The sequence below is a fragment of the Anabrus simplex genome, chromosome 2 (genome assembly GCF_040414725.1).
Source record: "Anabrus simplex isolate iqAnaSimp1 chromosome 2, ASM4041472v1, whole genome shotgun sequence".
NCBI lineage: Eukaryota > Metazoa > Arthropoda > Insecta > Orthoptera > Tettigoniidae > Anabrus > Anabrus simplex.
The window spans coordinates 659,041,431-659,067,515 of record NC_090266.1 but is presented as its reverse complement, the minus strand read 5'-3'; the positions used below and the strand labels follow the sequence as shown (position 1 = coordinate 659,067,515).

The 26,085-nt window shown below is 38.9% G+C and overlaps 1 protein-coding gene across 10 annotated transcripts in view; it reads right to left on the bottom strand.

Moving 5' to 3' along the window:
- por (Protein-serine O-palmitoleoyltransferase por) overlaps positions 1-26,085 on the bottom strand; it is a 194,088-nt gene that overhangs the window by 5,532 nt on the left and 162,471 nt on the right. The window lies entirely within an intron of this gene.

Below are 26,085 nucleotides of genomic sequence, written 5' to 3'. Positions count from 1 at the left end.
CTTATATCCAAATTAAATAGTTTCAATTTCTCCGTGAGTGCACCCCAGTGGATCAGTTCCTATCTCACCGGCCGCTGGCAGTGTGTATTTAATAAAAACAATGAATATTCAAATTGGCGTACGGTTGACATAAGGAATACAACAAGGATCTATACTGGGTCCCCTATTTTTCTCTTTGTATATAAATGGCATAGCTTCCGGATTAAAACACTGTAAATACCACATACGCAGGTGAATTACAGATATACAGGGTGAACAAAAAATGCCGCACGTGGAGTTCGGCATGCGGTTCCATGCGGTTGGAAATGAGACATAGCTCTCATAGTGCATTGGCACTGCTGGTGGCTTCAAATAGCCTATGCAGTGGCCTCCACGGTATGCACTAGCCTTGCGTCTTGGGTGGTGTGCTAAGTCCCAACTGACGAGCCTAACTTAGCACACGAGGGTGAAACGCAGGCAACCAAGAATGAGTTAGCTGGAAAATTTATAATGTCCAATAACGGACCATTATATTGGTATTATAAATTTACTCATTCAGGACAAATATTTTAGGTTCCCTATGGGAATCAACATCTACATCATGCGGTTCCTCGTCGAAATTCATGACAAAAGTTTATCTTGCAAAACCTAGTCCCACCAATAGGTTTAATAGAAATGCGAGTTAAGAAACGAGGCTCTGGCAACGCTGTAACGGCATGCAGCATGCCTCAGAGTTGTTTGTTTGTGTGTTTTGTGTAAATCAGTATTATATTACAATAAATGCTAAATAGTTCATTGTAATTTTATACTTAATAATTATTCACTGTATATAATAATTCAAGACAATATTCAACTATTTCAAAATATATATAATAATACAAAAAATTATAAATATTTCCAAAATTATCAACATTTGTCAGTACTTTTTATATGCAATATTCGGGTCTATCTCTTATATTGATATACCTATTGCGAGAAAACATGACGTGATACGTTGAAACGGACAACAGATTCGTGTTCAGCGACCCAAAATTAGTTAAGATCACCTATCACATCTCTTCCCGCAAAAGAAAAGTTTGAAAATGCAGGGTTGTGTAATTAACTAAATGAATGGTATTCATCACTGGTCAAGATTCATAATTGAGATGTCTTTACCATTACTGATGAACGCTCCACCAACAGAAATAATGTACTTGAGCGACTTAATAGTTTAAATCCCACATTAAGCCCACCCATGAACAGGAGGCCAAAAAATCCATTAATTTAGATCTAAAAATTGACCACTCTCTCAAATGCTGTATAATATTTACAGAAAAACCTCTCAGACAATAAATGTTATTAGCAAGGACTCCTTTCACCCCAACACTCATCAGAATGCATCATTTCATAGAATGATTTACAGAGCCATCAACACCCCTCTGTCAAATAATTATTATAAAAAAGAAATCAACACACTTTATACTACAGCTGTCACAAAATAAAAATAATGTTGAAAATATCATCAACAAAATCAAAACCAAACCTGTCACCACATTCAGTAAAGTATGTAAGATGACAAAAGAATTTGTTACTTTCACTTACAACAACAAGAAATTTTATCAGATCACAAATATCTTCAAAAGGCAAAAATTTAACATTGCTTTTAGGACTTGTAATACTAATTCTAAACTTTTTTTTACAATACACATACTGTTAAAGCCAATAATAAATACAATCAGGCGTCTCTAAATTGAAATGCACCAAGTCACATTGTGCAAACGGAAAGAATTTTTTTGTTCGAATTTGCTTCACGTTGCACCAACACAGATAGGTCTTTTGGCAACGTTGGGATAGGCCTAGGAGTTGGAAGTGGTCATGGCCTTAGTTAAGGTACAGCCCCAGCATTTGCCTGGAGTGCAAATGGGAAACCACGGAAAACCATTCTCAGGGCTGCCGACAGTGCGGTTTGAAAGCATTATCTCCAGGATGCAAGCTCACAGCCGTGCGCCCCTAACTGCACGGAAGAAATTTCACAACCCGTCACAAAGAACATGTGAATGCCAGTATATATAAAAGATTCTCAGCAATGGGGCGAACATATAACTGAATTTAACCACACATTTCCTTCTTTAAAGAGAGACTTAGAAATCATCCAGGTAGCGAACAAGAGACCATTTTTAAGGTATTCATATACGTTTGAAATGACGTATTTGGACGGAATTTTCACTTTTTCATTTTTGTTTCCTAATGAAAGCTTAATTCTTCTACTTTAAGAAAATGTATAGTCTTACATGTTTCGTGCATAAATATGCTCAGAAAAATGATTTAAAGGGAACAGTGCACTTGTGTCTCGGTCTGAGGTGGGCGTGGCATCGTTGCACGGAGAATTTCATGGTTCCTTTCGATGTTTTAATTCAAGTTTGGCTTTCCTTGTAGAATAGCTCTCCATAGATGGCTCCACATGCGTTCTCTTTGTATGCAGCAGTAATACTCTTTGGTAATGGGAGTTTCCATAGTTTCCATAACTGCGCGTTTTGAATGAAAATACTGCCACGTTGCCTGTTTAGCTGTGTGCATTTGGATGTATATTCGTTGTTGAGATAATGTCCAGAAACTGTCTTGGATGTAAGAAGCATTCAAATGATGATAAGCATTCCCCATCCTATTTAGGTTGGAAGGCTGATCATGCTGCAGTCTGTGCCAAAAATTACAGTGGGTCTTCACCTAATATGGAACAGTAAAAATATTTTCTCGCTCTAGTGAGAGTAGAGGTCTGGAGTATGTAGATTTCTACGGGGATGGGGATTCCAAAAGTTACAAGGCAGTGTGTGATTCCAATCCATACAATGGTAAATCAGTCAATAAACTGGAATGTGTGGGCCACTACCAAAAGCGTTTAAGAACAGCTCTTAGAAAATTTGTACAACATAACAAAAAGATGGGTGGTATAGGCAAATTAACTGGAGCACTGATAGACAAGTGTCAGAATTATATTGGAAATGATTTGCGTTCCAACTACAGTTTCATAAAAGATATCACAAATGCTATATGGACAACACTGTATCATTTGACTGCCCATAAAGACAGGCCTTCCCATCACAGGTGCCCTATAGGAACAGACAGTTGGTGTTCATACCAAAGAGCCAAAGCTGGCAATTTACTTGACAATTATAAGCATAAAGCAGGAATACCACTAGAAGTCCTACATACAATGAAGCCTATGTATGAAAGGCTCTGTGATCCAAAAATGTTATCAAAGTGTCATCATGGTTTGACTCAAAATATCAATGAGTTATTCAATGGTATGGTATGGAAGAGGTGTAGAAAAGATACATATGTGGGCTGTCCACCCTCAAACTGGGTGTCATGGAGGCAGTTTTACACCTTAATTGTGGAAACAAGGTTGAAATAGAGGTTTTAAGAAGAATGGAGATTGTGCCTGGTATGTACTCAGCATCAGGAGTGTCAAGCTGATGAGGCAAGTGGACGCAGAAGTCAGCTTCAGAGCACTGCTGAACAAAGACAGCAAAGGAGGTACCTCAGGGGAAGAAGAAAGCTGAAAGAGGACAAGAAACTTGAAGAGGAAGGTCCACCTATGCAGCGGGAGAATTCTAATACTTTCAGGCAGAAAGAAAGAGGTCTAATCATAATACAAAACTTTAAACTTAATTTACTCAAAACTAAAAATTATGTTTTCTTCTCAGGTTCCAACAACAATAAGTCGAGCTCTAATTCAGATATCTACCTCAAAAAGGTCTCAAATTTAAGATAATTAATTTAGGAATGTCCTGTACTAGAACTGAGAAATAATATATCCCTGTTCAAAAACTGAGTACGAAAAAATGAAAATTTATTTTTGAAAATTTACATTTTTGAAAGAATGTGTTATAATTCTTTGTGTAATCATGATAAACTAATACATTTAGTAGGGGACATCAAGAACACTAATGATAATAGTTCAGTGAAATAAATATTAAAATAAATGCATTTTTGTAGTTGCTAGGTAGTCTCAAAAAAGTGCCAGTTTTGTTAAGAAAAATATTCTTGGACAGCCCCTAAATTATAAATTGGGCAATCTTACAGCATAACAGTCTTCATTTACCTTCCTGTTAACTACTAACAAAATTTTAAAAGTTTTGGTATAAAATTATGGATTTGTTAATGAAATGTATATGAATACCAATATACTAGAAAACTTGCATATTCACTTCGATCAGAGTAAAAATACAAACTCCAATCTTAGCAAGATTTTGGAAAAAATTAACACTTTCTTTTACGAGGAAATAGAAATAAACTCTATATTTAAAAAATCTTCAAAAACACCCTGTAAACGAAACACCCCATCCATGTAACTCTTCCCCCCTTCCCCTGCTTCACCACTCACCTCCTCTAATGCTGACTCAAGGCGAACACCTGCTAGCACTCATTCAGCTGACAACAATACATGAATAAACCCACTCCGGGGCTGGAAGAGAATTGGTGAGTAATATTTCAGTCATTCACCTATATTTTTTAAGTAACTATTTCATTCTTTCTCATGTTTCTGTTCCTTTCTTTTCTAGATTGTTCTCACTATTCAGACAATTCACACACAGCTTCTTTGTATCAAGTTCCATATTGACAACCGTTCAAACAAGAAATTTCTAAAGACGGTTACATCCACTGCACAAAATAAGAACATTCTAGCCTTAATTTTCACATTTCCGTGTTGCATCAATGACCTCATCAATGAGTACTCTCAGGGCTCAGTATGTTTTTCATAATATGTTTTTAATGTGTTTGTTTATTTGTATGTCATAAAATGTATTTTAAAATGTCTCTGTATGTAGTTTACTTAACTTATATTTTTCACAATTTCTTAATGTTACCTGAAGATGACCCCATAAGGATCAAAACATGTTCTAATATTAAAAAACTATTTAGTGTAAATAAATAGATTGACAATTGTATTGAATAGGTGGACCTGTTTGAAAAAGTTTCTTCACAACATTTTTGTAATTAAAATAAAAAATTGAGCCAGTTTGTTGTGCAGGCAGTTTGAATGGTCCAAGAAGCTGATCCTCTAAGATCCCAGCCCAATGATTTATAGAAAACCTGTGCTGGAAATTACCTTGGTGAATGGCAGGAGTGTTTTCTTCTGTCCATGTCTGGGCAATGTGTAACCAACACTTCATGTGGAAAGTCTGCTTTACATTTACATAGTTACAAGACCCAGGTACAGAATTCAGCTCTTGGTAGGCAATCTGCTTCTTGGAGATGCTGAACTTTCTGGTAGTGGTATGGGTACAATAGCTGTTCATGCAATGTACAGTGAAGAGTCCAGTTAGATGTGCCTACTTGCCTTGCCAAGCACCTTGTGCTTATAGTCAGTCCCTTTCGACAAGTAAAATTTTTTTCTTCCTGCCAAAAATCTGCAGGACCACGATGTGGTCCACGACCCTGAACATGAGGAAGAAGCGTACTTGTGTCCTGGAGCCTTTGGTGAACAGCGACAAACATTTGGCTATTGGGAATACGGCAGTTTGGAAATATTTGTCTTTACAACTCTCTTGCCACATGTGCAGATTCTCCACCTGCTCCATTTTCGAGGTGAATATCAGGTAATTCAGCACAAGTAAATGTCTCCTTTATGTACGTAGGTGGTTTGAAAAGTTCTCGGAATGTACAAGAATTAAGTATCTTACCTCGGTGGAACTGCTTTTATTTTTCAACATAGTCTCCCTGTAGACTAATGCATTTGGTCCAGCGATTTTCCAATGCCTCGATCCCATCTCAAAAATGAGATTCCTCCAGGCCTGCAAAATACCTCTCCAATTCGACTGTCAGTTCTTCCCTTGTAGAAAATCTCTGTCCACCGAGGAAAATTTTCAGCTTGGGAAATAGATGAAAGTATGATGGTGCCAAATCAGGTGAATAAGGTGGATTTGATGAAAGATGACATTTTTCCTTGCCAAACCAGGCCTTGTTTCGTGTATCTTTTCCTGTAGTTGGTCTAGGAGGTTTGCATAGTATTGACCCGTAATTGTTTGGCCAGTAGGAAGATAATCTATCAGCAGAATGCCTTTTACATCCCAGAAAACTGAGGCCATGACCTTTCCGGCCGAACGCACTGCCTTTGCTTTCTTTGGTGGTGGTGAATCAGTATGTTTCCACTGCTTTGACTGCTGTTTTGTCTCTGGGGTATAGTAGTGGACCCAAGTTTCATCTGTAGTCACAAACCGGCGCAAAAAATCTTGTTGGTTGCACTGAAAACAGGCCAGACTTTGTTCGGACATTTCCAATCTGGTGCGTTTATTGTCCAATGTCAAGAGCCGCGGCACCCATCTTGCAGATAATTTTTTCATACCCAATCCTTCGGTTAAAATATAATATACCCATTCAGAAGACATCCCTACAGCTTCAGCAATCTCCCGCACTTTCAGTCGACGATCCTCCATGACCATTTTATCTTTTGCGATAAATGCCGGGGTTGTAACACTTTTTGGCCGTCCACTACGCGGATCATCATCCAAGCTCTCCCGACCAAATTTAAACTCGCTGGTCCACTTCGCAACAGTTGAAAATGAAGGAGCAGAGTCCCCCATTGTGTTCTGAAAGTCGGCATGAATTTCCTTTGCTTTCATACCATTCTTTACGAAGTATTTAATCACGGCTCGAATCTCAATTATTTCCATTGTCACAAATCACTACGCGGGAACAACAACAAAGAGTCGTCACTACCACACTCCTGCAGCTGGAGCACTGACGCGCCACGTGTTCACTCACAAAGGATGTGTGATCATTGCACGGGAACCTCATTGCTCTAGCACTGACATCTAGTGGTGATTCTGAGAACTTTTCAAACCGTCCTCATAATCAATTGGCTACAGTGATGTTGTCAGCTTGACAACTGTCCCACAGTTGTGGGACAGGCAGCGACAATGTGTCAGCAATGACAGTGGGGCAGGTAGTAAAGCCTACATCCCGTGCTACATTCACTTGTTCATGCACACCACTGAGGGTAACATGATTCGGACTGCTTGTGTTAACAGCTGCGTGAGTTTGTTTCCTCATTTGATTGGTATACGTACAGTTAACAGAATGTTGAGTTTAAAAAAGGGGTACATTTAAAGAAAAAATAACCAAGAATACATTTTGGAATGAATCAATGGTGCAAAGTCATATGTAATAATAATAACTGACCACTTGTGAATTATGTTACACCTAGAAAACACCTCTCAATGTTTATAACTAAGGATCTTAACAACTGTATAATGTCCCAAACATGATGAAACAGAAGTTCTAGCTCGGACGCTAGAACGCTTGCCTTCTGAGCCCATTGTTGGATGTGCTTGTGAACGGTTGGCTATTGAGAGAGCTCTTGCATTATTGTAGTGATAAAGTAAAACCTATTGAAATTGTTTAAATTTTATGTGTATGTGTTCCATTTAGTGCTATTTACATATTGGTGTTTAGTGCTTGTTGGTAGAAATTGGGAGTAGTGATATTTATTTGAATTTTATAACAAGTAATTCATTTGGTGCGCAGTAGTTTATGTTTTCTAGGTTAAGTTAGGCTAGCTGGGTGTATCTTGTTCGAATTTTAGGTTTAGGAAATACTTTAGATAATATTAACTTTTAAAGCAATATTTTTAAATATCTGCAGGTTCGTTGGTAATAATACTTACAAAGGCAGATTATCATAAGAAGTTGTATCTCACCGCAACATTTCTGATATTTCGTATAGATATCCGTTCAAACTATCACGAAAGAAATAATTTATTAAATTAAATAACACGATTCGCCTGTAAACTTTGATTTAAAAAGAAGTTAAAGAGAATACATGATAATTTCACTGGATAATTACAGTACCTAAAAGTTTTTGGATTGTTGAAGATTCTATTAGAAATGTTGACGATTGTTGCTACATGCACATGGTAGGTGTGTAAATAAATACAAAAATCAGCTGATTATTATATTCCGATAATTTGTAGTCTTAGTTCCCCCTCATACTTTGTACTTTCCACCTTCGTTTACTGATCGAGTAAAAGTTAATAATCAAATTCCTATATCCCAATAATATTGCAGTTCAACCCCCGGCGTAGTTTTGACGGAAATTATTGTAGACAACCTCTTATTTTTCAGCATCTAAAAACACTTTTATTCTCCGTCCTGCGTGGTAGGGAAAATAATAGTAATCCACCAATGATAAAAATTCATATAACCACATTTCAGTTGAGAATTGTAGTATAGATACAGTATATTTAGATAGTACCGTATCTTGCCTGCTATATTCGTGTGAATCTTTCGTGTGAATCTATTAGAGCATAGTACCAATAAAAGCATTTAGCTTTGTTCATAATCTTTGAGTACAGTAAATCTAACAAATTTCAAAATTGCAATTTTCATTTCTGTTTGTGCTTAGTAGTGACATACGGTACCGGTATTGTAATTAGGATACGTCTGAACGTAGTTTAAACTTATTGTAGTGTACTGTACAGTAGTAAAAAAGTAATATCTTATTAGAACTTAGCGTGCTTATTTTATTATTGTAAAATATTTGTGTAGTAGTGGTATAGTAAAGGTATCTGTAGAAACTCTTTTACTAAAACTCTGTTGTTGTAATTAGGATACACTTAATTGCAGTTTAAGAGTTGTGTAATTCTTCTGTATTCCTTTCGGTATTCAGTAATTAACAGGTGTTGTAGGATAAAAATAGAGTTTGACTAAGTAGTATTGTAGAGTAGTGTATATTAACAACCTTATTGTTGTGCGATCTTTGAGTACTATCCCAGACAATATACCCCTCCGTTCATTTTTTTTTGCACATAAGTTATTTTTTTCCTTTTATTTTGATTTTTTCCCGTAAAGAATGGCTAAGGAGTGCAAGTGTAGGGACTGTGGGTGTGGCGAGGCATTGAGGGGTATAAGGGAGGAGATGGAGAGTTTGAGGGAGATAATTAGGATTCTCACGGAAGACAGGAAGGAAGATAGGCCTCCCTCAAACAATGTACAGGTTACAGTAGGTGTACAGGAGGGAGAGGAAGGAAAGGGGGGAGTTGTAGAAGACAGGTGGTCTAATGTTCTAAGGGGAAGGAGATTGCAGGCTAAGGGCTCTATTCAGGATCAGAATTCAGGACAGGTGTCCGTGCAAAATCGGTACGAGCCACTCCAGGTACAGCAATAGAGAGAAGATGAGGAACAGGGAACTGTTGCTGAGATGTGTGGAAGTAGGAGGAAGGGAAAAGGTAGGAAAGGAAAATGTAGAGTAGAGGATAGGAAAAGACAGGTGGAACAGGGTCATGGGAAGGAGAAAAGGGAGGAGGAAGTAGCTTCTGCAGCTATCAGGAAAGATAGGGCTGACCAGGAGGGGAGGGGATCAAATGAGGTAGGTAGGGTTGAGGCTCTGGTCATGGGGGATTCCATCGTTAGACACGTGGGGAAAGTGTGTGGAGGAAAGGGAACCAGGGTAGAATGTTATCCAGGAATTAGGTTGAGGCAGATTTTGAGGAAAGTAGAAGAGAGGGAGGAGGGGAAGGAGAAGGTGGTAGTGTTTCACGTTGGTACCAACAACGTAAGGCAAGCTGATATAAGTACCAACATAGTTGGGGATGTGTGGGATCTGGTAAATGCAGCACTGGTGAGGTTTAAGAAAGCGGAGATTGTTATCAGTGGAATTCTGTGTAGGAGGGATACTGACTGGAGGGTGATTGGGGATTTAAATGAGACTATGGAGTGGGTATGTGGGAAACTGGGAGTGAAATTTCTAGATCCTAATGGGTGGGTAGGAGATAGGGATCTGCGCTCAGATGGCCTTCACTTAAACTGCAGTGGAACGTATAAGTTAGGAAATTTGTTTGGAAGGGTAATAGGGAGGTACATTCAGGGAAACGGGGTTGTCTAGGGAGCGGCGATAAGGGTACAGATATCTGGAAGTCAAGTAGGGATGACATAAAAATGTTAGTGTTGAACTGTAGAAGTATTGTAAAGAAAGGAATAGAATTAAGTAACTTAATAGATATATATTTACCAGATATTGTAATAGGAGTTGAATCATGGCTGAGAAATGATATAATGGATGCAGAAATTTCTCACGGAACTGGAGTGTATCGTAGAGATAGGAGGTGGGAGGGGGAGTATTCATTCTGGGTGTAAGGCTCATTTCTAAAGATAATAGGCAACTTATTGTCTTTGAAGTGTACAGACCGGGAAAGGGTAGGGCTGACACGGATTCAGAATTATTTGCTAAGATAATCAGCTATGTGGGAAACGACATGGAAAGGAATGTGATTGTAGTGGGGGATCTGAATTTACCAAATGTCAGTTGGGAAGGAAATGTGAATGACAGGAAGCATGACCAACAAATGGCAAATAAGCTAATATGGGGAAGGACAGCTGATTCAGAAAGTGATGGAACCAACCAGAGGGAAAAATATCCTGGACGTGGTGCTGATAAGACCACACGAGATCTATAGAGAAACTGAAGTAATAGATGGCATTAGTGATCATGAAGCTGTTTTTGTCGTAGTTAAAAATAAATGTGTTAGAAAGGAAGGTCTTAAAAGTAGGACTATTAGGCAGTACCATATGGCTGATAAAGCAGGCATGAGGCAGTTTAAAAAAAGTAACTATGATAGGTGGAAAACGGTAAATAAAAATGTAAAGAGTCTCTCGGATGGGTTTAAAGAAATTGTTGAGGAATGTGAAAACAGGTTTGTACCTTTAAAGGTGCTAAGAAATGGTAAACACCCACCTTATTATAATAGAGAAATAAAGAGACTAAGAAGAAGGTGCAGATGGGAAAGAAATAGAGTCAGAGATGGCTGTGGAAATAAGGAGAAATTGAAGGAAGTTACTAGGAGATTGAATCTAGCAAAGAAGGCAGCTAAGAATAACATAATGGCAAGCATAATTGGCTCTCATACAAATTTTAGTGATAAATGGAAGGGTATGTATAGGTATTTTAAGGCAGAAACAGGTTCCAAGAAGGACATTCCAGGAATAATTAATGAACAAGAGGAGTGTGTATGTGAGGATCTTCAAAAGGCAGAAGTATTTAGTCAGCAGTATGCAAAGATTGTTGGTTACAAGGATAATGTCCAGAGAGAGGAGGAGACTAATGCTAAAAAAAGTATTAAAATTTATATATGATAACAATGACATTCACAATAAGATACAAAATTTGAAAACTAGAAAAGCAGCTGGAATTGATAAGATTTCTGGGGATATACTAAAGACAATGGGTTGGGGTATAGTACCATATCTAAAGTACTTATTTTATTATTGTTTGCATTAAGGAGCTATACCAAATGAATGGCAAGTTGCTATAGTAGCCCCTGTGTATAAAGGAAAGGGTGATAGACATAAAGCTGAAAATTACAGGCCAATAAGTTTGACATGCGTTGCATGTAAGCTCTGGGAAGGCATTCTTTCTGAATATATTAGACATGTTTGCGAAATTAACCCATTAGCGCCCACTGATACCATATGGTATCAGGAGACAGTAGAAGTTTAACTGAGCTGGTACTGGCTTGAGTCGCAAGAGGGGTTTAGTTGGAGCTTTATACGTTCTTTGGCTTGAAGTGACGCATGCGCCTGAAGAAGCTTCCGACACTTACGAGTGGTTTGTTGGCGGGAGCGCTTGCATGAATTCAGGTGTGATTCCCTGGAGTGAAAATCATGAACGTTCGATATGTGTAAGTATAATATTGCCCTCATTATCTATTATTCTGTTCTAATCAGTATATTATAACATTGATGATGAATCAAAGAAACCTTCTGTAACATTTGAATTTCAACAATGTTATTTGTGACAACACAGCAATGCCTCTAAGTGCGTGATACCATATGGTATCACTGGGCGTTTATGATATCAAGCCGTTGATACAGTAATTTTTAAAATATTATATCGTACATTGGAAGGTTACTTATGTGCTAAATGTAGTTGATTACATATTTATCTTTTATTAGTCCAGGGGTGGACTGACCTTATCAGAAGAGATGGATATATTGGAAGCAGACGATGAGTTAGGACATCAGACTGAGGATATTTTCATTGAACTACCGGATGGTAATGTTGACACAGATGAAGATTCAGCCAATGAAGATGAGGGAGGAATGGTTCATAACCTAACTGGACGTCAGCTGCGTGCTGCAGCTGAAACACGCTTAGCAAACAACGAACATATTGGAAGAGATTATGAACCCCTTGAAATTTCTTCTAGTACTTTCTCACCATCCATGCAGCCTACGGAGAAGAATCAACAACAGCAGCAGCGACAACAACAACAACAACCTGAAAAACAAGCTCCTGAGTGGATTCTGGAAAGATTAGCCAATCCAGCTATTTATGAATGGATTGACGGTGACTTAGAACGTGTTGATGTTCCCTGCCCTCCTCCTGACTACAAGGGCACATCACAACTTGACTTCCGTAGAGAAGTTGTTCAACTTGTTCAAGTGTATCTACAACGCTATTGTGTCCCACAAAAGATTCCTGGGAGAGTAAGTGTTGCCCGAAATACAATGCCAGCTTTGAGATTTGATGGACTCAATCACTTTGTTGCAAACTGCAATAGGAGAAGATGTGCCAGTGAAGGGCGCAAGTCATTCGGCAGAACGTGTCTGAAGTGTAATGTAGGCTTATGCGTAACATGTTTTGCTACATACCATACTCAGCAAGCTGTGTTAACAGGTTGGAACAATATTAACAATTTATTGTACCCTGTACAATGATAGCAGTGTAACCGCCCAGTGATACCATATGGTATCGGCTAATATCTCGTAAAATAAATTCTTGTTTGAAAATATTGTGTTATTTTCCCAATTTGTATACACTAACCATCAAAAATTAATGAAAATATCATTAAAGTAGGAACTTTTTTTTCTGGGCGCTAATGGGTTAATAACTGGTTCGATAGAAGGCAGTTCGGTTTTAGGAAAGGTTATTCCACTGAAGTTCAACTTGTAGGATTCCAGCAAGATATAACAGATATCTTGGATTCAGGAGGTCAAATGGACTGTATTGTGATTGACCTGTCTAAAGCATGTGACAGGGTGGATCATGGGAGACTACTGGCAAAAATGAGCGCAACTGGACTAGACAAAAGAGTAACTGAATGGGTTGCTATATTTCTAGAAAATAGATCTCGGAGAATTAGAGTAGGTGAAGCTTTATCTGATCCTGTAATAATTAAGAGGGGAATTCCTCAGGGAAGTATTATTGGACCTTTATGTCTTCTTATATATATAAATGATATGAGCAAAGAAGTGGAATCAGAGGTAAGGCTTTTTGCAGATGATGTTCTTCTGTATAGAGTAATAAATAAGTTACAAGATTGTGAGCAACTGCAACATGACCTCGATAATGTTGTGAGATGGACAGCAGGCAACGGTATGTTAATAAACAGGGTTAGAAGTCAGGTTGTGAGTTTCACAAATAGTGAAAGTCCTCCCAGTTTTAATTACTACACTGAGGGGATGAAAGTTCCTTTTGGGGATTATTTTAAGTATCTAGGTGTATCTAGGTGTTAATGTAAGGAAAGATCTTCATTGGGGTAATCACATAAATGGGATTGTAAATAAAGGGTACAGATCTCTGCACATGGTTTTGAGTGTGTTTAGGGGTTGTAGTAAGGATGTAAAGGAGAAGGCATATAAGTATCTGATAAGACCCCAACTAGAGTATGGTTCCAGTGTATGGGACCCTCACCAGGATTACTTGATTCAAGAACTGGAAAAATCCAAAGAAAAGCAGCTCGATTTGTTCTGGGTGATTTCCGACAAAAGAGTAGCGTTACAAAAATGTTGTAAACTTTGGGCTGGGAAGAATTGGGAGAAAGAAGACGAGGTGCTCGACTAAGTGGTATGTAATACCAATATAAATGGTCCGTTATTGGACATTATAAATTTTCCAGCTAACTCATTCTTGGTTGCCAGCGTTTCGCCCTCATGTGCTAGGGTGGGCTCATCAGTTGGTACCTAGCACACCTACCAATACGCCGGCTAGTGCATACCGTGGAGGCCACTGCGTAGGCTAACTGGAGCCACCGGCTGTGCCAATGCACTAAGAGACTTTGTCTCATCACTAAAAATTGATGCCTGCTTGGCCATCAGATGATATAGATGTTGATTCCCATAGGGAATCTGAAATATTTGTCCTGAATGAGTAAATTTATAATACCAATATAAATGGTCCGTTATTGGACATTATAAATTTTCCAGCTAACTCATTCTTGGTTGCCAGCGTTTCGCCCTCATGTGCTAGGGTGGGCTCATCAGTTGGTACCTAGCACACCTACCAATACGCCGGCTAGTGCATACCGTGGAGGCCACTGCGTAGGCTAACTGGAGCCACCGGCAGTGCCAATGCACTAAGAGACTTTGTCTCATCACTAAAAATTGATGCCTGCTTGGCCATCAGATGATATAGATGTTGATTCCCATAGGGAATCTGAAATATTTGTCCTGAATGAGTAAATTTATAATACCAATATAAATGGTCCGTTATTGGACATTATAAATTTTCCAGCTAACTCATTCTTGGTTGCCAGCGTTTCGCCCTCATGTGCTAGGGTGGGCTCATCAGTTGGTACCTAGCACACCTACCAATACGCCGGCTAGTGCATACCGTGGAGGCCACTGCGTAGGCTAACTGGAGCCACCGGCAGTGCCAATGCACTAAGAGACTTTGTCTCATCACTAAAAATTGATGCCTGCTTGGCCATCAGATGATATAGATGTTGATTCCCATAGGGAATCTGAAATATTTGTCCTGAATGAGTAAATTTATAATACCAATATAAATGGTCCGTTATTGGACATTATAAATTTTCCAGCTAACTCATTCTTGGTTGCCAGCGTTTCGCCCTCATGTGCTAGGGTGGGCTCATCAGTTGGTACCTAGCACACCTACCAATACGCCGGCTAGTGCATACCGTGGAGGCCACTGCGTAGGCTAACTGGAGCCACCGGCAGTGCCAATGCACTAAGAGACTTTGTCTCATCACTAAAAATTGATGCCTGCTTGGCCATCAGATGATATAGATGTTGATTCCCATAGGGAATCTGAAATATTTGTCCTGAATGAGTAAATTTATAATACCAATATAAATGGTCCGTTATTGGACATTATAAATTTTCCAGCTAACTCATTCTTGGTTGCCAGCGTTTCGCCCTCATGTGCTAGGGTGGGCTCCAGTTAGCCGGTGGCTCCAGTTAGCCTACGCCGTGGCCTCCACGGTATGCACTAGCCGGCGTATTGGTAGGTGTGCTAGGTACCAACTGATGAGCCCACCCTAGCACATGAGGGCGAAACGCTGGCAACCAAGAATGAGTTAGCTGGAAAATTTATAATGTCCAATAACGGACCATTTATATTGGTATTATAAATTTACTCATTCAGGACAAATATTTCAGATTCCCTATGGGAATCAACATCTATATCATCTGATGGCCAAGCAGGCATCAATTTTTAGTGATGAGACAAAGTCTCTTAGTGCATTGGCACTGCCGGTGGCTCCAGTTAGCCTACGCAGTGGCCTCCACGGTATGCACTAGCCGGCGTATTGGTAGGTGTGCTAGGTACCAACTGATGAGCCCACCCTAGCACATGAGGGCGAAACGCTGGCAACCAAGAATGAGTTAGCTGGAAAATTTATAATGTCCAATAACGGACCATTTATATTGGTATTATAAATTTACTCATTCAGGACAAATATTTCAGATTCCCTATGGGAATCAACATCTATATCATCTGATGGCCAAGCAGGCATCAATTTTTAGTGATGAGACAAAGTCTCTTAGTGCATTGGCACTGCCGGTGGCTCCAGTTAGCCTACGCAGTGGCCTCCACGGTATGCACTAGCCGGCGTATTGGTAGGTGTGCTAGGTACCAACTGATGAGCCCACCCTAGCACATGAGGGCGAAACGCTGGCAACCAAGAATGAGTTAGCTGGAAAATTTATAATGTCCAATAACGGACCATTTATATTGGTATTATAAATTTACTCATTCAGGACAAATATTTCAGATTCCCTATGGGAATCAACATCTATATCATCTGATGGCCAAGCAGGCATCAATTTTTAGTGATGAGACAAAGTCTCTTAGTGCATTGGCACTGCCGGTGGCTCCAGTTAGCCTACGCAGTGGCCTCCACGGTATGCACTAGCCGGCGTATTGGTAGGTGTGCTAGGTACCAACTGATGAGCCCACCCTAGCACATGAGGGCGAAACGCTGGCAACCAAGAATGAGTTAGCTGGAAAATTTATAATGTCCAATAACGGACCATTTATATTGGTATTATAAATTTACTCATTCAGGACAAATATTTCAGATTCCCTATGGGAATCAACATCTATATCATCTGATGGCCAAGCAGGCATCAATTTTTAGTGATGAGACAAAGTCTCTTAGTGCATTGGCACTGCCGGTGGCTCCAGTTAGCCTACGCAGTGGCCTCCACGGTATGCACTAGCCGGCGTATTGGTAGGTGTGCTAGGTACCAACTGATGAGCCCACCCTAGCACATGAGGGCGAAACGCTGGCAACCAAGAATGAGTTAGCTGGAAAATTTATAATGTCCAATAACGGACCATTTATATTGGTATTATAAATTTACTCATTCAGGACAAATATTTCAGATTCCCTATGGGAATCAACATCTATATCATCTGATGGCCAAGCAGGCATCAATTTTTAGTGATGAGACAAAGTCTCTTAGTGCATTGGCACTGCCGGTGGCTCCAGTTAGCCTACGCAGTGGCCTCCACGGTATGCACTAGCCGGCGTATTGGTAGGTGTGCTAGGTACCAACTGATGAGCCCACCCTAGCACACGAGGGCGAAACGCTGGCAACCAAGAATGAGTTAGCTGGAAAATTTATAATGTCCAATAACTGACCATTTATATTGGTATTATAAATTTACTCATTCAGGACAAATATTTCAGATTCCCTATGGGAATCAACATCTATATCATAAGTGGTATGTTCCGAGCTGTCAGCGGAGAGACAGCGTGGAATGACATTACTAGACAAATAAGTTTGAATGGCGTCTTTAAAAGTACGAAAGATCACAATATGAAGATAAAGTTGGAATTCAAGAGGACAAATTGGGGCAAATATTCATTTACAGGAAGGGGAGTTAGGGATTCGAATATCTTACCAAGGGAGATGTTCAATAAATTTCCAATTTCTTTGAAAAACATTTAAGAAAAGCGTCACCTCATGTCAGTAGATGTACGGGCACGTAAAAGAACTCTTGCGTGACAAAGTTCCGGCACTTCGGAGTCTCCAAATAATGCATATGTAGTTAGTGGAAAATGAAAACCAATAACTTTTTTTTTTTTTTTGCTAGGGGCTTTACGTCGCACCGACACAGATAGGTCTTATGGCGACGATGGGATAGGAAAGGCCTAGGAGTTGGAAGGAAGCGGCCGTGGCCTTAATTAAGGTTCAGCCCCAGCATTTGCCTAGTGTGAAAATGGAAAACCACGGCAAACCATTTTCTGGGCTGCCGATAGTGGGATTCGAACCTACTATCTCCCGGATGCAAGCGCACAGCCGCGCGCCTCTACGCGCATGGCCAACTCTCCCGGTACCAATAACATTATTATTACTATTACATAAGCTCTAATTAAACGGGTTAAGTTTACAGCCATCACTGGCATTTACTGTCCAATAAAAAGCTTTCTATTACAAATACCAGGCAGCACTTTCTCTCTTATTCTCCTCAACCTGATGGTTGGTGGGTAGCATGATTGTCCTCGTCCAACAACCTTCTATTCTGAGCCAGCTGCTTGATTAGTTGATAAGGATGTCGCCCTTTAATGCCATCGAGGAACCCTGCTCTTGGTCATCCTCTTCTAGTCTTTCCTTCCAGTTTCCCTTCAAGCAGTGTGGCGCACCATGATGAATGTCGGAGTAAATGACCTATCCAACTACATCATCTTTTTGCGATAATTTTTTCTAGACTGATGGTTTCTTCAGCTCTCTTGAGAACTTCTTCATTTGTTAGCCTATGAGTCTAGGGAATTCGTAACATTCGACGCCAGCACCTAATTTCAAATGCATCCATTCTTTTCTTATTAGCCTTTAATAGAGTCCAGGTTTCAGAACCATAGGTCGCAATGCTCCAAATGAAGCTCTTGATGAAATGCTTTCTTACTGGTAGGGATACTGCCTTGGAGGTCAACAGGCTTCTTTTTTTTTATTGAAAGCTTCTTTAGCCTGGGCTATTCGAGAACGGGCGCCCTTTACACACCTCCCATCAGATGTAATGATGCTTCCCAAATAACTGAACTGATTTACTTGAGTCAATTTTTCTCCTTCCAACCAAACATTAACATCCTGTTTACCATCTGGAGTACATTTCATTATCTTGGTTTTTGTTTTGTTAACATTCATGTTACATTTTAGTATTAGTAGATCATTCAATTTCTTTAGTGAGCACTTTTACAGTAGTTCTTTATCCTTCAAGCAATGTTCAAAAGCATAGATGCAACTACAGTCTTTGAAATTTGTTTCATCAGTAATAATTTCACTGAATCTACAGATAGCCTATTTCTATCGGTATCCACTATTTTTTCATTGACCTAAAAATCTTATGCAAAACAGCATAGACAACTCGCATAATTTACTGTCAGAAATTCAGTGTAAACTGACAAACAGTAACAGCATTGAAATGGTTCAATCCACTGTTCATTAACTATTTCCCTTCACTTTTGTCAGCTCGGATCAGTGAGTAATGTTGTTGACATCTTATTAATTACTCACAAGAGCACAACAGATGATTCACATGTATGTGCTGGTAAGAATATTGGGCATCACATACTGCATGTAAACGAGCATAAAACAGTACCTGATGGCAATACGAGAGGGTACAAGAATGCATAACTTTGAAAGGATTGCACGTAGCTCTCACCGAGTATCCTAGACCAGTTCTCCAGTACAGCAAATCGTCTCCTCACACATGCATTCTCCCTTTTCTACTTCCCAAGCAGCCATCGGAACAGCACAGCTGTGACAGTAAACAAGTTCAACAACCCCTGTACTCTAATACTGTAGTTTAACACCTAACACCATGACATGAGAACAGTATGAAGTAACAGGAATTTCCTACTACGGCCATACAAAACACATTAGGTCCTAAAATATTTGGTCTCTTTATGGGGAAATGAATAGGACAAGGTAAAACATACATAGCATATGTTGTGAGAGGTATTTTTCTTTACCAAAAAGCAAAATATCTGCACTCATATCCCTAACACCCTGTATATACAGTGAGGAGTGGAAGAACTAAAAGAATTCTGTGCATCTGTGGATGTTGAAGATAAATAAATCCTAGGGTACAGTAGAACAAAGTGGTTGCCTCTTATCCCTGCAATAAAGAGGATCATTACGTCAATATTGGATTTTCATTATCATTCTGCACTCTGAAACATATTTCAGGTATATGGGTAAGTGTCCTCCTTTGACCAAAAAGAAATCTGGTCAGCCTATGTGATTTCAAGTCCAACAATTGTTAAAGGTTATCAAATGCAACTTGTTGGAGTACTTTTTGTCATTACAGACATAATGGGTGAAAGTCACTTTAACAATTATAGTATGTCATGAAAGAGCATGGTGGAATATCAACCATCAGCAGAACATAATTGTTAGTATAACCTTCAACAAGAATTCACAACAGTTTAATACAGTATTATTTATGAAATGTAAATAATTCAATGTTGATGTACATTACTTAGTAATGAATACAATTTACAGAATCGGACCAACTTTCACTGCTTCTCTTAAGGTAAATGAAATACTTTGTCTGGAATTCATTCAACTGTCTACTGTGCAGCTGTCTTCAGCAACTGATAATTCCAGGACACAAACACCTGTTCTTTCGAGAATGTTCTCAGTGAACGGACTGTAAGACCACATCATACACAACCATCTTCATAACCTTAATATTGGTAATGAGCATAACAGATCAAGCAGCAAGTGGTTGAAAGAGCTCCAAAGAAGTATTTTCTTACCAATGTAAGCACATTACAAGTCAGTCTAAATCTGTAAAATGTCAATGCTGAGACCTCAAATATAACCAATTGAACACCATTTAAGCCAAGCCTAGCCACACCACAGTGATGAACTATTTGGAAAATTGTTTATATACAAACCTCACAAAAGTTTGGAATAAAGCCATAAAGTAAATTCCAAGACCAGGTGCCCCATTTACCAGACAACTGATTTGTAGTGCTACTGGACCTCACTCAGCAGACAACGTTTACAACTGATGTGGTTTGTGTACATATTCCAGTCCCTTCAACCTACCTTTTCTGCAATTGTACACAGATGGATACACAGACTCATGAGTCATTGTAGGTTCTGTCATCCACACGCATACCACAAATACAAGAGTTCAGTGGAATCCAGATAGTTGCTTTATTTTTGGCAGGCCAAGCAGATGAATCTCATTCAAGGCATGGAACAAATACAGAGAGATGAGGAATGTGAATGGTACCCATGCAGTTCGTCTAGAATGTCTGTCAAATGCTTTGCACTGTGCCAAGAGAACCAAACTCACCAAAACAACCGGTTTCTTGTTTATCAACACTGGGCCATTAAAACCATACATGAATGGAGGAATGTGATTTTCAGTGATGAGGTGACTAAACTTGATGCCACATATACGACAGTATTGAGGTCCTCCAAGTGAAACCAATGATACAGCCATGTTTGTGATATACTTCCATTTGCTGGTAGACGTGACATGTTCTCGGCTGGCACAATGGCTGGACGGGCAGACTCCACTCATTCTCATTCTTTCTACTCTGACTGGCCCACTGATGGATTCAAGACATTCCGGATGCCATTGTTAGGTCTTACTACAAATTTAATGTTGAGCACCACTTCATTAGCAGACGATAATGCAATGATCTTGTCATACTACGGTGGTGTGTTACTTCAAAGAAACATCAGATAAACAAAACAGTTTGCAAAGTCCACAAGCATTAATACAATCGAGCATACATGCACGGTATCCGACCTCATCTGTTACTCTTCAGGAAATTAATGATGCTGCCATAGATGAGTGGGATAGTCTACCACAAGAGCAACTCCATGGCCCGAAATAGAGCATGTCTGATGGTGTACAAGAACTCATTAGTGCACAAGGTCATGTCTATAACTAATTCACTATAATCAACACTGCAATTAACATCTCAAGTTTGTATTCTCAGGTGCAGTAGATAAATTTTCGTTTTCGTTTTTCTGTAGTCTTTAGTCCAAGAGGAATTGTTTACAAGTTGATGATGTTTATTTTACTTTATACTACCATACAAACATGAACAAGTGGAATAAAAGCAGTGATGAGGAAAAAGTAATTGGGATGAATTACAGTTACCTGAGAAATATTTTACTCAGTTAAAATTAAAAATTCCTTTTTCAAAATGTAATCAGTAAAATTACAGTTAATTACAATCACTTTACAGAATGCCAGTCTTAAGAAAATCACTGGCATTTTTATGCACAGGGCTGGAATGATAATACTGCAAAGAAAAATATATTACTTCAATTTTGTGTGGGGTTTTTTAATCACAGACATATTCAGTCGCTATCATCACTAGGTGAGACTAAGCATGATACCTCCAAACTTTAAAAATGATTTTTAACAGTAATTTTATTTCAGCATTTCAAATGATGTGCTATTTAGTTTACAAAACAATCATTTTTTAAAATTAAAAAAAAAGAGAGAGCGCACATGGTATGGTATAAATTCCTTACAGGCATACTTTCCACAGAAACAACTGAACCTGTTTGTTGTGATTATCCACGGGGTTTGTATCTACATGGGATGTGAAATTGCATTTTGTTAATACTATAATTAATATTAAGTATGATAAAATATTAAACACAATACCACATGCTCATTCTGTTCTTGAGAGACTATGCATCCTTGCATTTGATGAAAAGACACCCCACAGTGGCACATGAACGAATACCTGTGTTTAATTTTAAGAACATCCCCAGTAGTGCCCTATTTTAGGATAAGTTTGATGTCTTTGGAAGTACTAAGGAGGTGAGAAAGTATCCAGCACTGGTAAAGCTACTGATTCTGCTGTAGTAGAACTGAAACAATTATCTTCATCATCACTTAATTTCACCCCATTTCTGCTTCCATGCGATGCATATAGATTATCAGAATGTTACAGATTTTTTTTCTTTCTTCTTGACCAATATCATACGCCAGCAAGGAGAAGAACAGTCTAAATTTCCAGAAGTATTACATAATATTATTAACGATAAAGTTAATTTAAGAGATTTCAAATTTTCAAAATTAAGATACGTGTTTCTGTTACATCCATAGCTCTGATAATGTAGTGAGAATCGTGTGTTATAAATTAAATGAAAATGAGTAGAAATTGTGCAAATGTATTGTACCCACTAAAGGCAATCCATAATAATTTGATCAGTGAGCATGGCTTCATCTGAGGACAGTCATAGATTACCTTCATTACTAATGGAACTCATGTGATACTGCCCAAAAACCTCGATGCAGAGGAGATACTCAGTAATGGAACCTTTGGAATGGTGACTGACATTGTTTATAAGCCAATGTCAAAGATTATCACGAGGAAGTACCTGAAGTTATTTTGGTGAAATTTTATGGCTATCGTGGAGAAATTTTTATGAATAACCACACTGCAATTGTTCCATTGACCATCTCATTTAAGAAAGATAATATAAACTGCAGCAAGCATCATCAGTTTCCATCTGCAGTTGCCTCTGCCATCAGTGTGCGACACTCAAATGGACCAACTACGGGAACAGCTTTTGTGGATATTGGCCAAAATGAGTAGACAGTGAACAGGTGAATTGCCTGCATTGGGCTCTTACAAGTAAGGACAGTTATAGGATTACTCATCAAATCACTGTTTACATTTAAATAGATACAATGTTTGAATAACTTTCTTATTGTGGACCCATAACGTGAAACTGAACAACTGGAACATATCTTCCTTTAAGCTGTCAGAAAATATTTCCAGATTTTTATCTTTTGTATTTCCTGAAGTGTCTCCTTCAGAAAAGCTAAAAAGAATGCAGTTATTTTTCACTGTATTTTGTAAACTCTATGAAATATCTGCCCCATAATTGGGCTGCTAGTTCACCAGTTCAATAGTAGATTTTATCTAAAGCTATGGTTACTAATCACAAATGATACTAGAAAATTAGTAATGTTTCACATTTGAACTATTTTTTGAGTCCATAGATTGGTTTGATGCGGCTCTCCATGCCACCCTATCCTGTGCTAACCTTTTCATTTCTACGTAACTGCTGCATCCTACATCAGCACTAATCTGCTTGTTATATTCATACCAGGGTCTACCCCTACCGTTCTTACTGCCCACACTTCCCTCAAAAACCAACTGCACAAGTCCTGTGTGTCATAAGATGTGTCCTATCATTCTATCTCTTCTTCTGATCAAATTTAGCCAAATCTATCTCCTCTCACCATTTCGATTCAGTATCTCTTCAGTAGTGATTCGATCTATGCATCTCACCTTTGGCTTTCTTCTATAACACCACATTTCAAAAGCTTCTATCCTCTTTCTTTCCGAGCTAGTTATCGTCCATGTTTCAATTCTATACAGTGCCACGCTCCAGATGAAAGTCTTCAAGAACACCTTTCTAATTCCTATATCAATGCTCGAAGTGAGCAAATTTCCTTTCTTAAGAAAAGCCTTCTTTGCTTGTGCTAGTCTGCATTTTATGCCCCCTTACTTCTGCCATCGTTAGTTATTTTACTACCCAAGTAACAATATTCATCTACTTCCTTTAAGACTTCATTACCGGGCGAGTTGGCCGTGCGCGTAGAGGCGCGCGGCTGTGAGCTTGCATCCGGGAGATAGTAGGTTCGACTCCCACTATCGGCAGCCCTGAAGATGGTTTTCCGTGGTTTCCCATTTTCACACCAGGCAAATGCTGGGGCTGTACCTTAATTAAGGCCACGGCCGATTCCTTCCAACTCCTAGGCCTTTCCTATCCCATCGTCGCCATAAGACCTATCTGTGCCGGTGCGACGTAAAGCCCCTAGCAAAAAAAAATAAAAATAAAAATAAGACTTCATTTCCTAATTTAATATTTCCTGCATCACCTGCCTTCATTCGACTGCACTCCATTACTTCTGTTCTGGACTTATTTATTTTCATCTTGTACTCCTTACCCAAGACTCTGTCCATACCATACAGTAATTTCTCCTGATCTTCTGCAGTTTCAGATAAAATAACATCATCAGCAAATCTCAGGGTTTTTATTTCCTCTCCTAGGATTATGATTCCTTTCCCAAATTCCTCTTTGATTTCCTTTACTGCCTGTTCTATATAAACATTGAAAAGGATGGGGTAAAAACTACAACCTTGCCTCACTCCTTTCTGGATTGCTGCCTCTTTTTCAAAGCCCGCGATTCTTATCACTGCAGACTGATTTTTGTACAGACTGTAGATAATTCTTCGTTCTCGGCATCTGATCCCGATCATCTTCAGAATCTCAAATAGCACGGTCCAATCAACATTACCAAATGCCTTTTCAAGATCTACGAATGCCATGTATGTGGGCTTGTCCTTTTTAATTTGATTCTATAAGGTCAGATGTACAGTCAGGTTTGCTTCACATGTTCCTACATTTCTTCTGAAGCCAAATTGGTCTTCTCCCAACTTAGTTTCAACTTGCCTTTCCATTCTTCTGTACATAATACGTGTTAATATTTTGCAGGCAAGAGATACTAAACTAATGGTGCAGTAGTTTTCACACTTGTCAGCACCGGCTTTCTTGGCAATAGGTATAAGAACATTCTGCCGAAAATTGGATGGCACTTCTCCTGTCTCATACTTCTTACACACTAAATGGAATAATCTTGCCACACTGGTTTCTCCTAAGGCAGACAGCAATTTGGAGTTAATGTCATCAATTCCCAGTGTCATGTTCCTATTTAGGTCTCTTAAAGCTCTGTCAAATTCTGACCTCAAAATTGGGTCTCCCATTTCATCAGCATCAACAGCCTCTTCTTGTTCCAGAACCATATCATCTACGTCTACCTTGATACAACAGTTGGATATGTTCCTGCCATCTTCCTGCCTTGTCTTATTTCCCTAGAAGTGGTTTTCTATCCGAGCTCTTAATATTCATACACCTAGTTTTCCTTTCTTGCCTCGTATTTGAGCACCTCCAAATACCACTGGACTGAGCAAGGATCGAACCTGCCAAGTTGGTGTCAGAAGGCCAGTGCCTCAATCATCTGAGCCACTCAGCCCGGCTTTCCCAAAAAAAGATATAATTATTATTACATACAGCAGTTCTGGGTTAGTTTGATATTTTATTTTGTAAATACATTAATCATCTTTACTTTCTTAACCACCCACACCAATTGGGTATAACAATTCATGTTTTAATGTAATGACCAACACAAAATAACAGTTTATTGAGAATTGAAGGATTCCAAGTTGATACTTAGTTGACCACTAACACAAACACAAGGTAAACTTCCATCATCATGGTCATTATCACCACTACCATCAATCAGTTTACAGTCCCAATTACTGATAAATCTCTTCTATTTTCCTCTATTCTTCAACCGACTAACACTGATTTGCATTTAGGGCTGTCACCCAGGTGGCAGATTCCCTTTCACCTGTTTACCTAGTCTTTTCTTAAATTATTTAAAAGAACTTGGAAATTTATTGAACATTTCTCTTGAAAAATTATTCCAATCCCTAATTCCTCCTCCTATGAATGAATATTTGCCCCAATTTGACCTGTATAAATTCCAACTTTATCTTCATATTATGATCTTTCCTACCTTTAAAAGCTCCATTCAATCTTATTCATGTACTAATATTATCCCATGCCATCTCTCCACTGACAACTTGGAACATACTGCTTAGTCTAGCAGCTTGTCTCCTTACACCCAAGTCTCCCCAGTCCAAAGTTTGCAACATTATTTTCTATATCTGTTAACATTTCTTAAAATTTTGTAAACAATGCTGAAGAGAGTTTACAAGTCCTTAATCATTGATATTTAAGAAATGTTTTGTTTCTCATGATATCATCCAGTGTCCTTCCCCTAGCTGCAATGTCAGTCTTGACCATACCCAGCCATTACGTT